Here is a 13596-nt window from a genome sequence, read left to right as displayed (position 1 = left end):
GCAGGCGTATGTGTTCTAAATACATATAAATCTTTTTTTTAAAAATTTATAAATTGAACATTTGAAGGCAGTTAAAAAATTCTTTTTGCTATGGTTTTGTCAGAGTTTCTCTAATTCCATATGGCAAGATGGCTCTGCACAAAAGAAACATTTTATCAACTCTGTGAAAAAATTGAAAGAATTTGTCCCTTTTTTTGATAAAATGATTTAAATAGGCGCAGCATTAAAAAGACATAATCTTTAGGATATTTATATATATATATATATGAAATCGCATCCACCAACATTAAAGTTGCTTGTTAGTGGTTATTTAGGCCCTCTATAAATTCGAAGAATTTTTAATTTTGTAAAGTAATATGAATATTAATTAATTTACATAAATAAAATCTTAAAAAGTTTGAACAAGAGATTCTCCACCAAATTGAACTTAAAATTTCTTCTTTCTTTGAAATTTCGCATCAATAGAACGATAAAGTGCTTATCCAGTTCTGATCGCATGTAAGATGATAAGTGTTTTGAAGAAAACACTTCATTTCCTGAAAGCCAAAGACTTTTGCATACTAAACAAGCTGGAAAGCTATACTCGGTTTACGTTGAATGTTGGATGACCACCAGAGAAAACACTTGTTTTTTTCCACTTTTTTTCGTTTGTTTCACTAAACGTCATTAGACATTTTGTGTATATTGCTATTGGCGAGTTCCAGATGGGTTTTGGAAAAGATTCATGTGAAAGCTATCTAAATAAGAGAGAGATTCTTACAGTGCTTAATAAAGTTCAAGAAATCAATTTACCACAGTTTGATCGAAGATTTTCTCTCTCTCTTGTCAAAAATCGATTAATGATAATCGGGTTGCGTTTCAAAATGCATAAAACTTGCAAGTTCCCGGATCCACAATTGTAGTTGTATCGCATATTAATTATCAGTTACGCATCGCGTTGCTTTGAATTTATCTACGTTTCTATCTCCATTGACCGAAGCCGTTATATTGACGTAGAGATCATACCAAAACCTCGCAAGGACATTCTCAAGAACATCTGATCAGATAATTTAAGTTTAAATTCTCTCGTTCGACATATATGTTTTGACCGTGCAGGAATCTGTTTAGGAATTGTAGATCATTCTCCAAAATTATTGTGACGGGAAGTATTCAAAGGATTAAAGGGAGAAAGGGTGTCCGTTTTAAAAACAGATTTAATAAATATTGAATATGGAATTACTCTTCCTATATTAACTTAAGCTAAATGTTCTTGCTATGATCAATTTGGAATCGTACAGCTTCGATAACCCTAACTGCGCCGAACTATAGATAATTAAAAGCAAAAACATTTGCTATTTCACATTTGAAATTTTTAGTTCGCTTGAAAGTAAACGCCTTTTGAAAATAACTCAAAATTCTGAAGCATTCCATATGCTTCGTAAAATGAGGTGACCTAAGGTGATAACACTTCGCTAGGTGTTTAGGGTGCAAATGCTTTACCGATATAAATAGAACGAAAACGATTCGCTCCTTTCACCCTTTGCAAATTTTGAATCGCGCTTTATATGACTGCCGGAGAAGTCGATGAAATTCTTCACTTACATAGGGAAAGACCTATCCATGTCTTATTATATTCATTTTATCGTGGCGTCGGATTAAACATTGAAAATAATAATAATGCTAAATAGAAAGGGAAACTCGGTATTTGGCTACCACATGGACTGATAGCAAGAAATATGATTGATTTTCAAAACATTTTTCAAGGGATTAATCAAGGACGATGCATATTAAATGTGTGAAGAAGATGATTGTGGTCAAGAATGGAGAGGAAATTCGCACGAGCTGTCGTAAAACTCGGATTAAGGAAGCCTAAGTTAATCCTTCCTTTTCGATAAGATTTTAAAGTGATCTTCAATCGTAACCACATTCGCTGATGTCAATCAATAGTGCGATTGAAATAAGGCGTTCAGAATAGACCAATAGGAAATATGTCGTCTTTAATTAAGGCAATGTTAGACCACGTACATGCTTAATGATTCGGCAACAATTGACAGAGATTGATTGGGAAATTGTTTTAAGTCCACAGTACAGGATGAACCTTGTCTGGGTCTATCGTTTTTTATTTCATTGACAGCATAATTATCTGAATGACGTAAAACTGAGATCAAAAGGCATCTTGCGAAAATCAGGACATATCGGTCACCCAAGATTTAAGAAAACTATGCTTGAATGTTGGTTAAAAGAACGCCGTGAACTTTTTTGTTCATCTAATATTATAGATTTTGCATGGATGACTGATCCACAATTTATGGTTCATTAATAATTATTTGCGGAAATTCAATCGGAAAAAAAAGACAATTCTGCCGAATAGAATAAAAAAAGAAAAAATATTGAAATCAATTACTTATACTATTATACATAATATTTTCTATACAGCATTTCTATGAAGAATTCATTTATTATAATTATCGACACTTGAAAAACTGAACCAGCCTTAAACGACCTCCACTTTTTTTATTAGCATGACTCATTTTATTTATAAATTCGTTTAAAAAGTTTCCAAAAAACATCGAATGACGCAATCAATATCTTGTAAGTTTAGTTTAGACAAACTCTATTTACGACTTGAGAGAGAAAAGAAAAAAAAACAGATCACAATAACACCACAGAACCTTGTCGTTTTAAAAGGGTTATAAGAAACTAAAAAATGTATTCGTTTTTAATAAAAGTAAAAAACATAAGCAAAGATAATTAATTTTAAACACAACCTAATTGTATTGGCTTAGTAATAAATCATTGTAACGTTCAAGTAATCTACGCAAAATTTGTTTCACATATAATTTTCAAGTGGACTTAAAATGCTAAGCTTGGCTTGGGTGCGATATTCTCTATGTGAATGGAATCGCTTGGGGGTTATTGCACTTCACGTGCTTCATAATACGGTTAAAGAATTTTATATTTGACCTTTAGGCATTTCCGCTTACGGTTTACTGAATTAAAAATCGGAAAAAAAATTTCAATATTTTGAAAGCTAAGTACGACACGTAAGAAACTTATAAAAGTCGTTTTTTTATACCTACGAACGTGCCAACATACTCTTCAAAAGGACACTCTTAGCGGGAAGATGAAGAATGAGAAATCAATTCGTAGTCAAGTTCTCCGAATTAGATGCATATACATGAGAAGTGCAAACAGGATGGCACTTTAACGCACTAACATTTCAAAATCAAAATAGTTATTTCATGGGTTTTATATAATGTTTATATCCGTTTCAGGTGGAGGTACATTAACTCAATCGCTGCTTTTGCTATACAAGAATTTATTTGGTTTTTAAATTGGTAGCATTTACGCCAAATTTCACATTATAAACGTCCTTAATGTTGCAGCTGCACTTGGTGTACTATGAGTGATTTGGTTTCGCAACCAAGTTTCAAAATTTTCAGGTGATGAATTTTGGATGCGGAAACAACCGATCAGTCGAGCGAACATCGTGCAAAAGATGAGCCAAGAGCGAAAAAACCTCGTCAAAGTCGCTCAAAAATCAAGATATGGTTAGCAGTGTGGTCCCTGTTAACACGGAATGTTATGTAAGTGCTGCAGTGAGAGCGATAAAACCCGACCAAGTTGATTGGAAAGAATAAATATATTTAAAGGAGAAGCAATTAAATTGGTCTTATATACACTTTGCCGGGGCTGAGTCATTAACTTCTATCCTTGTCTAGTATGTCTAGCCATCGAGCATTCTTTTGAGATTTGCAAAAAGAAAATAGTCGCTATGGCCCAGAGCTGTTTTAAAACCAGTAAACAATCATAAAATTACTGTTTTGGAAAGAGAATAACTGCCGCTTAATACTTTCCAAGGCAATGTTGAGTTTGAATGATATGTTGCTCAAGCGTTTAATGAACAAGCGAAATTTGCGTTCTTCCATTTTTTTTTTGAAGAATCACAAAAGTACGGTCACCAAAGTCGCTCGTAACTTCTAAATAAGTGGTCGAAATACATAGAGAATTCTGACAAGTCTCCTTTACTAGAGTCCAAATATACGCGAGATTGTCGGAAATTACCGATTTCCTATTACTTGGGACTTGCATTCAGCTAAGGCTGTGAAAATTTTAAATCAAATGAACAGTCGTTGTTTAAGTCTTAGCCTAATTGTTGTTGACTTTTAATGTTAATCCGGCAAAAGTACGAAATATGTCTCACGCATATCTTATGATGTGTGCACGTTAATCAACGCGTTCACGTCTAGAGTTGGGTCCTAGAGTTTGGATGGTAAGCAAGTCTTTGTTTTAATTTGTCAGTGGGAATTTGTGAAAATTTTAGCTGGACGAGATTTGTTCAAAGCTTTTATTTTAATTTACGTAAAGGAGAAATAAAGTTTTGCAGATCTATTTTCAACGGAATTCTATAAATCAGTTTTAAGCCTAGAGTCCTGGAGGTTCTAAAATGTAATGAATCGTAATTTTTGTGTAAATACAGTCAACACTTCTATACACTGCTCCAATATTTTCTTCTCCTTACACCATGCAGTACTAGTGGCAAGTACATGTAAAGTTTTTCCTACATCCACGACGGCCTGAGATAGGTCCGTCTATCTGTACATCTGCCTATAGTTCTACCTCTATTTCTGCCTCTACCTCTTCCAAACTATTCAAAATCATTTTTTGAATCGATTTAATTATGTCTGTCCGTTTGCTGGTTTGTCCGCTTGTGAAAAATTTCCAACACGTTTTCATTTGCTTTGGCACAAAGACGTACGCGATTAAAGGTGAATTATATCGAACCACTTTTACGACGGCTCTGCATGTAGTGCTCCATTTAAAAAAGCCTTTAATGAAACAGGTAAGGAAATTTTATAAAGCGTTACTCGAACCTTTCATACCAATCAGTGCTATGTATGACTTCCCACAAGTATAGTGTGTTCATATGTATATACTACCTAGTTAGTGTCCGCGACTATAGTTTGCTTTGGTCCTAGCTATAGCCATTGCTCGGTCGGCAAAGACATAACCGGCTTATCGGTTGGGCGCACACGCACTAGACGGCAGCCACCATGCCCGTATTCCCTTCTCTTTCGTCATTTCCATCACTTTTTCCTGACCATTACCGTGTTACCTATATAGGAGACGTGGCCTGACTGATTGGTCATATTAAAAAAAAAAAATAAATAAAATAGAAAATAGAATATAAAAAATTATAAATTTGTCTAAGACTCTTCTGGCGTTTCGTCTATTTGTCTAGCGACGATTATGTTGCTTGACGTGCAAAGCACGTGCTATTTTTATGCCCAATATTATCAGCATTCAAATCAACGACGTAAGGAATTATAGCTTTATAATTTAATTACTGAGTGATTTTTCTTACCCACCGCTGTAAGACGGGTGTATACTCACTTTGTTTCCTTTCATAAGATATGTAACACTCGAAAGGAAGCTTCAGAGACCATATAAAGCATATATAATCTTGATCAGCGTGAAATTCTGAATTGATTTAGTCACGTCTGTCCGTCTGCGTATCTGTGTGGTGTTTGTTGTTGGCACTCTTCTTGCCACAAAAATGAAGATATCAAATCTGATAGAAAAATTTGTAGTGTTTGCACGCAGATTGGTGTTGAAAATGGGCTAAATTGGTCATAGCAGGTGCCCGCCGTGGGGCATAAACTAGACGCAACTCCCTTTTTTTTAACAAAAATTTAGAGATTGCTCGGAAATTATTAAAGCTAGAGGGCTGAAATTTTCAACACCAGCTATACGAAACACTCTACCCTTTACGTGCAAAAGTGGAACAAATCGACTATGGCCACACAAAGTTACAGTAGTTATTTATCATAAGGCAAACAAAACAGACTGTTTAAAAACAATTGGGTACATTCCTTATATGAAGATATGTTATCTGCCTAAAAATGGGTTAATTCCAAAGTGAATGTGGTGGATTAATTTTTGCTTAATAATATTAGTGATATGGGTATCAAATAAAAATACTTGGAGAGTAGAATGCGAAAACCATAGTGATGGTGGAATGGAATTAACATTCGTAATTGTTCTTTATTTATTACTGTAATTAAATTAAAAGTCCTGCCGTTTAAGGAGAAGCGGCAACTTATCTTAATCGCTTATAATCTTTTGCACATTAACAATTTACATCAGTAGCACAATGGCAGAAACGTGATTGAAAAGATGATCAAATAACAAATAATGACAAAGAGCTTAGAATGCGTTATCACACACGAAAGCTAAAAAATAAATCTTTTTTGTAAAGAGATTTTTTGTCTGATGTAAACTGTCCCGCTGACGCTAAGCTTAGAAATAATTGTACGAAAGAAATAATATTAAAAGAATGATAGTTTATTGTATATATATATATATATATATATATACAACAGTTGAGGTTTTTCTCTTAAAAATTGAACATCTAGTGCAAAAAGTGAAGCATGAGATTTCGTTCAAAATGTTTTCCCTGCTAAGTCACTCAATTCACTATTTTTCCGGTAGAATATGGATTATGTGTTGAAAGAATAAATCGATCGAGGTCTGCTGAAGAAATTCGAAACTACGCGTTATTGAAGCCTTGGTAACCATAAGTCGTAGCTTCATATGAGCAGAAAAAATAGCGAATATGGCGAAGACGGTAGAACATCCACTTTACTTGGACAGTCGCTCATCATCTTCTTGCCACTTCTGAAAGTAGATGGCTACCTTTAGCCGGACGTTTACTTTGTCATTCTAGGCATTTCTGTTTTGGTTGATAAATGGTAGAACTGACTCTCCCACCCAATTACGAGAACTTAACAGTTCTTCTAGAAATTTTATTTTCCTAAAACATAGTGCGCATGTGATTATGAGCTTTTAGGTCCGCTTAGGATATTTTGCAAAAATCTAAAGGATAACTATACTTTCATCTCCATATCGGGTTCTTTAAATATTGCTAAACCAACTCTCCTTAATGTTCATGTCTTGCCTACAACGGATCTAAATTAATTTTTAATTTGTTAAACTTCGTTTGATTAATAAATTAAATTAAACATGTTCGCTATTTTCAGTTGGCTAGCTTTCGTGCGCCTGCCTCGGTTTAATGGTTCACTCCTAGCTTGGATCGTTATACACTGCGCGTGCGCCGCTACGCTACGGTCTTACATGAATTTTTTTCTTCCCTTTTCCATTGTTTACCTATACATGAGGTTGGTTTTTCTTGCATTTTTATTTTTATTTCATAAAACTTAATCTTAATGTTTGGCTTAAGTTATATTTTTAAGAGGCGGGTTTTGAAAAAAACGCACTTTTCGAATTTCGTGGACTACGTAGATTCGATTTTCGAGTTTCTCTTTTTCTTTTGTTATGTCGGTACACATGTCCCCAACAACCAGCCATGCATATTGCACCACGATAATGCGCCACCCCAAACGTCATTGCTTGTTCGTATTTTCTTGGGCAAAAACAACACCATAATTAGGCGTCAATCATTGTGTTCACCAGACCTACGACTTTTTCCTGTCGCTGAAACTGAAATGAGCCGCGATTAAGAAGCTAAAGACCGCATCGCTCAAGGCTAAACCATGCCTTATATTTGGTTATAATCGTTCTATCTAGGCCCATTTCCGACACATTCAATAACTTCCTCTATTGTAAATTCTTTAAAACTCACTGGTACCAGTAATACTTTAAAAAGGAATTTAGACTCCTTTTGTATATCAATCGTCAGCGGCTATGATTTGCAACTAGAAGGTGCTTAAGAGCGCTGCAGGAAATGCTTGCTTACAATGATAAATTTTTGATAGGTGCAAATTGTATGTTATGCGACCTTTACTGGCATCGTTATACATTTTATAGTAAATACTGAGGCTATCTAGTATTTGTATGCTGACAACACTCTACTTCTTGGCCAGCAGCCTTTTCATTTAAATATACTCTTCACTTCCCTTCCATTCTCTTCATTGCTTTTGTTGCTTTCGAACTACAATAACATAGTCCTTGGACATGAGTTATAATCTATAAATAAATCAATTAGATTTCATGTATGTATGTTTGTTCATGTATTTTTTCCGGCCAAAATGATATATTATATTTTGTTGTACACTTTTTGTTCATGTTGGCACTTTGTGTTTAATGTTATCTAAACACATCTTCTACTACTAGGTGGTATACACTACACACGGGTAGAAACATAAAATTTATTGCAAATATAATTATAATGATCGTCGTGAATGTTGATATAGACAAAGTTGAATTTCTAAAATTTCATATAATAAATCTAAAGAGTAATGGGCCTATAAGTCTCATTTCAAGCGAATATTTTCTTAAATTCTGACGCTATGGATCAGATCTTGATTCAAAGTCAATGAACTTCATTGTTTCGATTAAAATTTCAACCATTCATCCAAAATCCATTAAGCTAATCATTAATATAAATTTTAAATCTTTTATGCATGCGCACGATCCATATAAAAAAGTACATAAAAAAATCTTTCATCTTCTAGCCTAATTACAAATTTAATACGCGAACTTTAGTCATCTTTACGCGGTCTCTTTGCTAAAACGTTTTGTTCAATTTTTGCCTTAGTTTGTTTATTTATATTAGTTTTAAATCTATTTACAGCATTTTGCAAACATTTTTAAATCGGCGAGGCTCGTCAAAATTTAATATATACATTTATATATATGTATTATATAAAAATAGCCTTAATAGCTGTTATAAACGCATTAAGCAAATAAAAACATTATAGGACCGTCACAAGTCACTGTTATATTCTCTACACCAGTTCGCGTAATACACTTTTTTGTACGATGACTTGCATAATAAGGCATGACATGGGAAGTAGTCGAAAAAGCTGCTTGATCCAAACTATTCTCAATAGCATTTGTCCTCGGTATAAAAATGTCGGTGTAGCAAACTTTGTCAAAAATTGCGACTGGTAGGTCAAGCACAAATATACAATGCGTACAGGCGGACAAACAATCGTGGTCCGATCCAGAAAGTGATTACGAATCGGTCGATTCCTTCTGGGTGTTCTATGCATGCGCACGAACTTAATACACAATATAATATTTAAAATAAACTAAAATCTTATTAAAGAAATTGAATGAGCATATGTTCAAATTAAAAATTTCTCGATCAGAAAATTTACTGCAACTAAATAGATTTTATAGAGCCGGCGGTTACTTTAATGCAAATTCGATTTATGTTCACTTTTTGGTATCTAAAACCTGACACTTAATATCAATGTTATTACTAATCTAATGTAACTCTGACGCTAAAGGTGACCCAATCCCAATGCAAACATTAATCCTAACGTTCACTTTGAACTTAAGTAACAGCTTATCTCTTAATTATCGATCGGGAATAGTCATGCGTGCAACCGTAGCTATCTTTAGCTAACCTTAATTTTTAGCCAGGTCTCTACTCTAATCCGAAGCCCACTTGAAAACTTGGCCTTAACTATTGATTAAGAAAGGGTTGAGCTGAAACCGGAATCCAAGCATTAACCCTAACGCTTTCTTTAGCACATTCCCTAATCCAAACCTTAACTTAGACCTTATTTTTAACTACTAAATTAAAAATGTTAATAAGGAAGCTCCCAACTCAAATATAACCCGCAATCTTTATTTTAGCCTCAATCTTAACACAATGTTTTAACTACTAATCGTGGCTGAACATGCCGGAAACCATAATAATATAACTTAGCTTCCTAATCCAAAGCTTAACTGAGACCTTGCACCGAATTGTTACTTTCTAATAGCCGTAACAGCAAATATAGCCGTAAACGTAGGTACGATTTTTATTCTATACTAATTCAAGGCTTAAGCGAGATCTTATCTTTTAACCACTGATCTAGAAAAGACGTATCAGAAATCATAATCACAACATTAACTTTAATTTTTACTTTATACTGATATAAAAACTAACTGGGATTCCTCTTCTTCAATACTGATTTAGACTAATCATAGCGGAAATCGCAATCGAAAACTCTTATTTAGACTCTCTCCCAATCCAACGCTTACCAAAAATCTTATTCTTTAACCACTAAGCTAACTTAACCGCGTCACGAATCATAATTAGCGCATTAATCCTAACCTTTAGTTTAGTCTATATAGTAAATCAAACATTAACTGGGCTGTTACTTCCTAGCATGTGGTTTAGAATGATCATAGCGGAAATCACAACCTTTACTTTAACCTCCATTCTAATCCATAGTTTACCTAAAGTCTTATTCTTTATCTACTGAGATGGAATAACCGCATCGGAAATCATAACTGGAACATTAACCCTAGCTTTTAATTTAGCCTGTAGACTAACTGGTCGATTAACTGGGACGTTAACTTCGGATACTTATACCCAAACCTTTAGTTTAGCTTCTATATTAATTCGAAGCTTAACTACTTCATTAACCCTAACTATTTAGTTCTGCTTTGATCGACAGCTACTCTGAGACCTTTTAAATAAATTCTTTGGAATATCTGGAGATATATGTCGTATTAGGAAACAGAAGACAGAAAATCGCAAGTAATTTCTCTTTTAAGTTCGCCGTTAAAACTACGTTACGCCCCGTTTGCGTGCATTTAATTTTTGTCGATTATTTTTAAAGTTCTTTTTGGTTCTACATGCTCCCCTATGTCGTGGGTATAAAAAATTTATTTCCTCGCCTAAAAATGATCGGGAGAGACTCCAAAAAGGATAATATTTGCCTTTTTAAGTTGAGTAGCTCCCGGTAAGTTGATCTATACTCAAATAAATATTTTCTTGCGTATAGTAAGTAATCGTGATAATGAATTTCTTGAGTTACAAAATGAAATGAAATTTTTTTTAAAATTACGTTCGTATTGTATTAAATGTTTTTCCTCTGCAGTGATAATCAATTTCCGTATTAAATGAAAAATCTTGCATACGCACACTCACTCTCTCGTACATTATAAACATATTGTTCATCGTAAGAAACATTAACCATAAATAAAAAATGCTAAACAATGTAAAAGCTCTCCACTGATAATTTGTAGTTGCAACAGCGACAGCAGCAGAAGCAGCAGTGGCAACAAGTGTGAAATATGTTTAGCGTTTATTTGTTATATTTCATGGACAACGTGTGTATGCGTGCGAGACAACATGCTGCGTGTGTGTAAGCGTGTAAGCGCGCGTGCGGCAAAAAGAGTTTTACGTACAATGCCAGGATACATTGGAGGGTTCGTTCTGTAAGGAATACAAAATTGATTTGTTAAGCTTGTAGTCCGGTAATCGAAACAAGAGGAAAAAGTTAAATCAGTGTAGGCTTAGCCCTAAAGATTTATGCTTATGGAAAATTGAAATAAAGTAGTAGAGGTGTGATTAATGATTAAGCCACACACAAAAGGATCTAAATAAATAAATTTTTTTCTGAAAACTTGAAAAAAGTCGTCTAAAAAACCAATGATAAGCATTTAATGGATTTTTAAAAATAAATATTTTGATATTTCTGCAAAAAACAAAACAAAATTAATCATGATAAAAATGTAACAAAAAATGAAATAAAATCAAAACATATACGTATAATTTTTTTCATGTATATATGCATGTGTGCTTTTATAATACATTTATTTTGGAAAGCACGTTTTAAGTGCATGCTGAATATACCGGTCGATCTGTCGTTTCTGGCTTCAATATAGTTTCTTAAATTGCTGAAAAACGCAAACGAGTCTCTCTTGAATAATGATATTTCAAAATATTATTAATTAAAATATTAAATATTAACTTAGACTTGGCTTGTTCGAGGCATAAGCTCAACAATATTTAAAGCAGAAAATTGAAATTGCAAATAATTTTTCCTTAAGTTTTCCTACTCGTTTTCCCCTTCTTTTTACATTCATTCCATTGCAGAGATTTCGAAGAAAAAAAAATACTAAATATCGAGTAAGCAAGCAAACGTTCAGGGTAATTAGTTGATTTGGCTGAATGTATATTGTTTTGTTCCTTCACCCCACCTGCAGTCCATTCCACAAATTGCTCGACAACAAATATCTATTCCAAACATATATTCCGGTCATGAACCGGTAGTTGGTCTCAATATGATATCGACTTGAACTCATATGAAATGTTTTGAGTTTTTCTCTGCTTTTTTTTGGCTCGCCAATCTGCCTCATGATTAAAGCGAAACTTAAAGATATTGATATCTTCACTCTTACCTGATTAAAATCTAGATATGACTTCCGGGTGGTCCTTTCAATTTAGGGTACGCCTACTTTGTACGGTTGCCTGTCTAACGCCTATCGGAGTACGTTACAGTTTAAAGTTGAAGCTGAGGTGTTAAGATGTTTCTTAAGAAAGTCAAATTTTCCAGGCACACAAGATACCCTACATTACTCGTTTTGGTAAGAGTACATCAAATATTACACATTATTTTCAGGCAACGGCAAACTTTTCAAAAAAGTCTGCATATTGGAGAAGGCGGAAAACATTAAAATTTAGCAACCTTACTTTTCTTGCCGAAAATTCGCCAGTTATTCAGTGTCTGTCCAAAAAACTAGAAAGAAGATTTGCTGTGCGTATAAGAGCTTGTTTTCATGATAATCCCTATATATGTTCGGGCTTAAAAAGTATAACTTATATTTTTGCTAAGTTGCTGGTATGACTTAAATCTTTTTCGGAAGGGCCTGCTATTCATGAAAAATCTTGTATAGATCGATGTGCTTCAAAGTTGGTCCACTAACTTGTTATATCAAGTTAATATGACGGACAAATTTTCATCATAAAACACTAACAATGAGGCCATTTTGGCATATAAGGATTTACATATGAGAATGCTGAGAATGCTTATGTGCCGTGGTATCCAAAGTATGAATATACGTGGTCCAAATTCCTTCTTTCACTACGAAATATTGACAATTAAATTTTTTTACAGTATAAAGATTTAGTTTTCGTAGGATGGAGTATTTGAGAGGGGAGGGAACAATTGCTTCAACCAATCCAAGTGTTCCATACTAATATTTTGTCGTAATACTAATGCTAAGCGACTTTTGTTGAGAAATTTCAAAAGTTACAATTTTATTTTCATATAACAACATTTCAAAATAAGGCGAAATGAGGCAAAATAAGTGACAACACACAACAGTTTGCAATAGGGTACGTCCTTGGGTCAAAACATGTTAGTGTGCCACATTTCATCAAAATATCTCAAAACCCCGACCTGTACGTTGGGCACAAAAACATATGCACATACATTAGTCGGTCATATACATTGTACAGAGCGATCTCGTAAATATGGCTTGTATGAAGTAAAACGTTCGAGCCGCGAAGTCGAACTTCATTTGTCGTGTTCTTTCTTCTCTTCTTCGGCAATTGCGATAATATAAGAGACATAATGTAATAAAAAAGTATACCGCAAAATAGAAGCAAGTAAAATCGCTATAGTACGTGACGGCAAATCCTTATGTACCTTCTTACACCAATCTATAGTTATTCATATAGTTTCCTTTGAAAATAAGACACTGTATGGTAAATGATCGAAGAATTACGTCGATTCGAACCGTTTTCGACAGGATTTGTCCTTTGGCGAAAATACGTCGGCTTACCAAATTTCATCAAAATATCTCAATAGTGGCAGCTTGTAAGTTAAGCAGAATAATATCGAATGGACGGACAGACCGATTAGAATT

The sequence above is a fragment of the Glossina fuscipes genome, unplaced genomic scaffold, assembly GCF_014805625.2.
Source record: "Glossina fuscipes isolate IAEA_lab_2018 unplaced genomic scaffold, Yale_Gfus_2 147, whole genome shotgun sequence".
Taxonomy (NCBI): domain Eukaryota; kingdom Metazoa; phylum Arthropoda; class Insecta; order Diptera; family Glossinidae; genus Glossina; species Glossina fuscipes.
Note: the sequence above shows the minus strand (reverse complement) of the source record.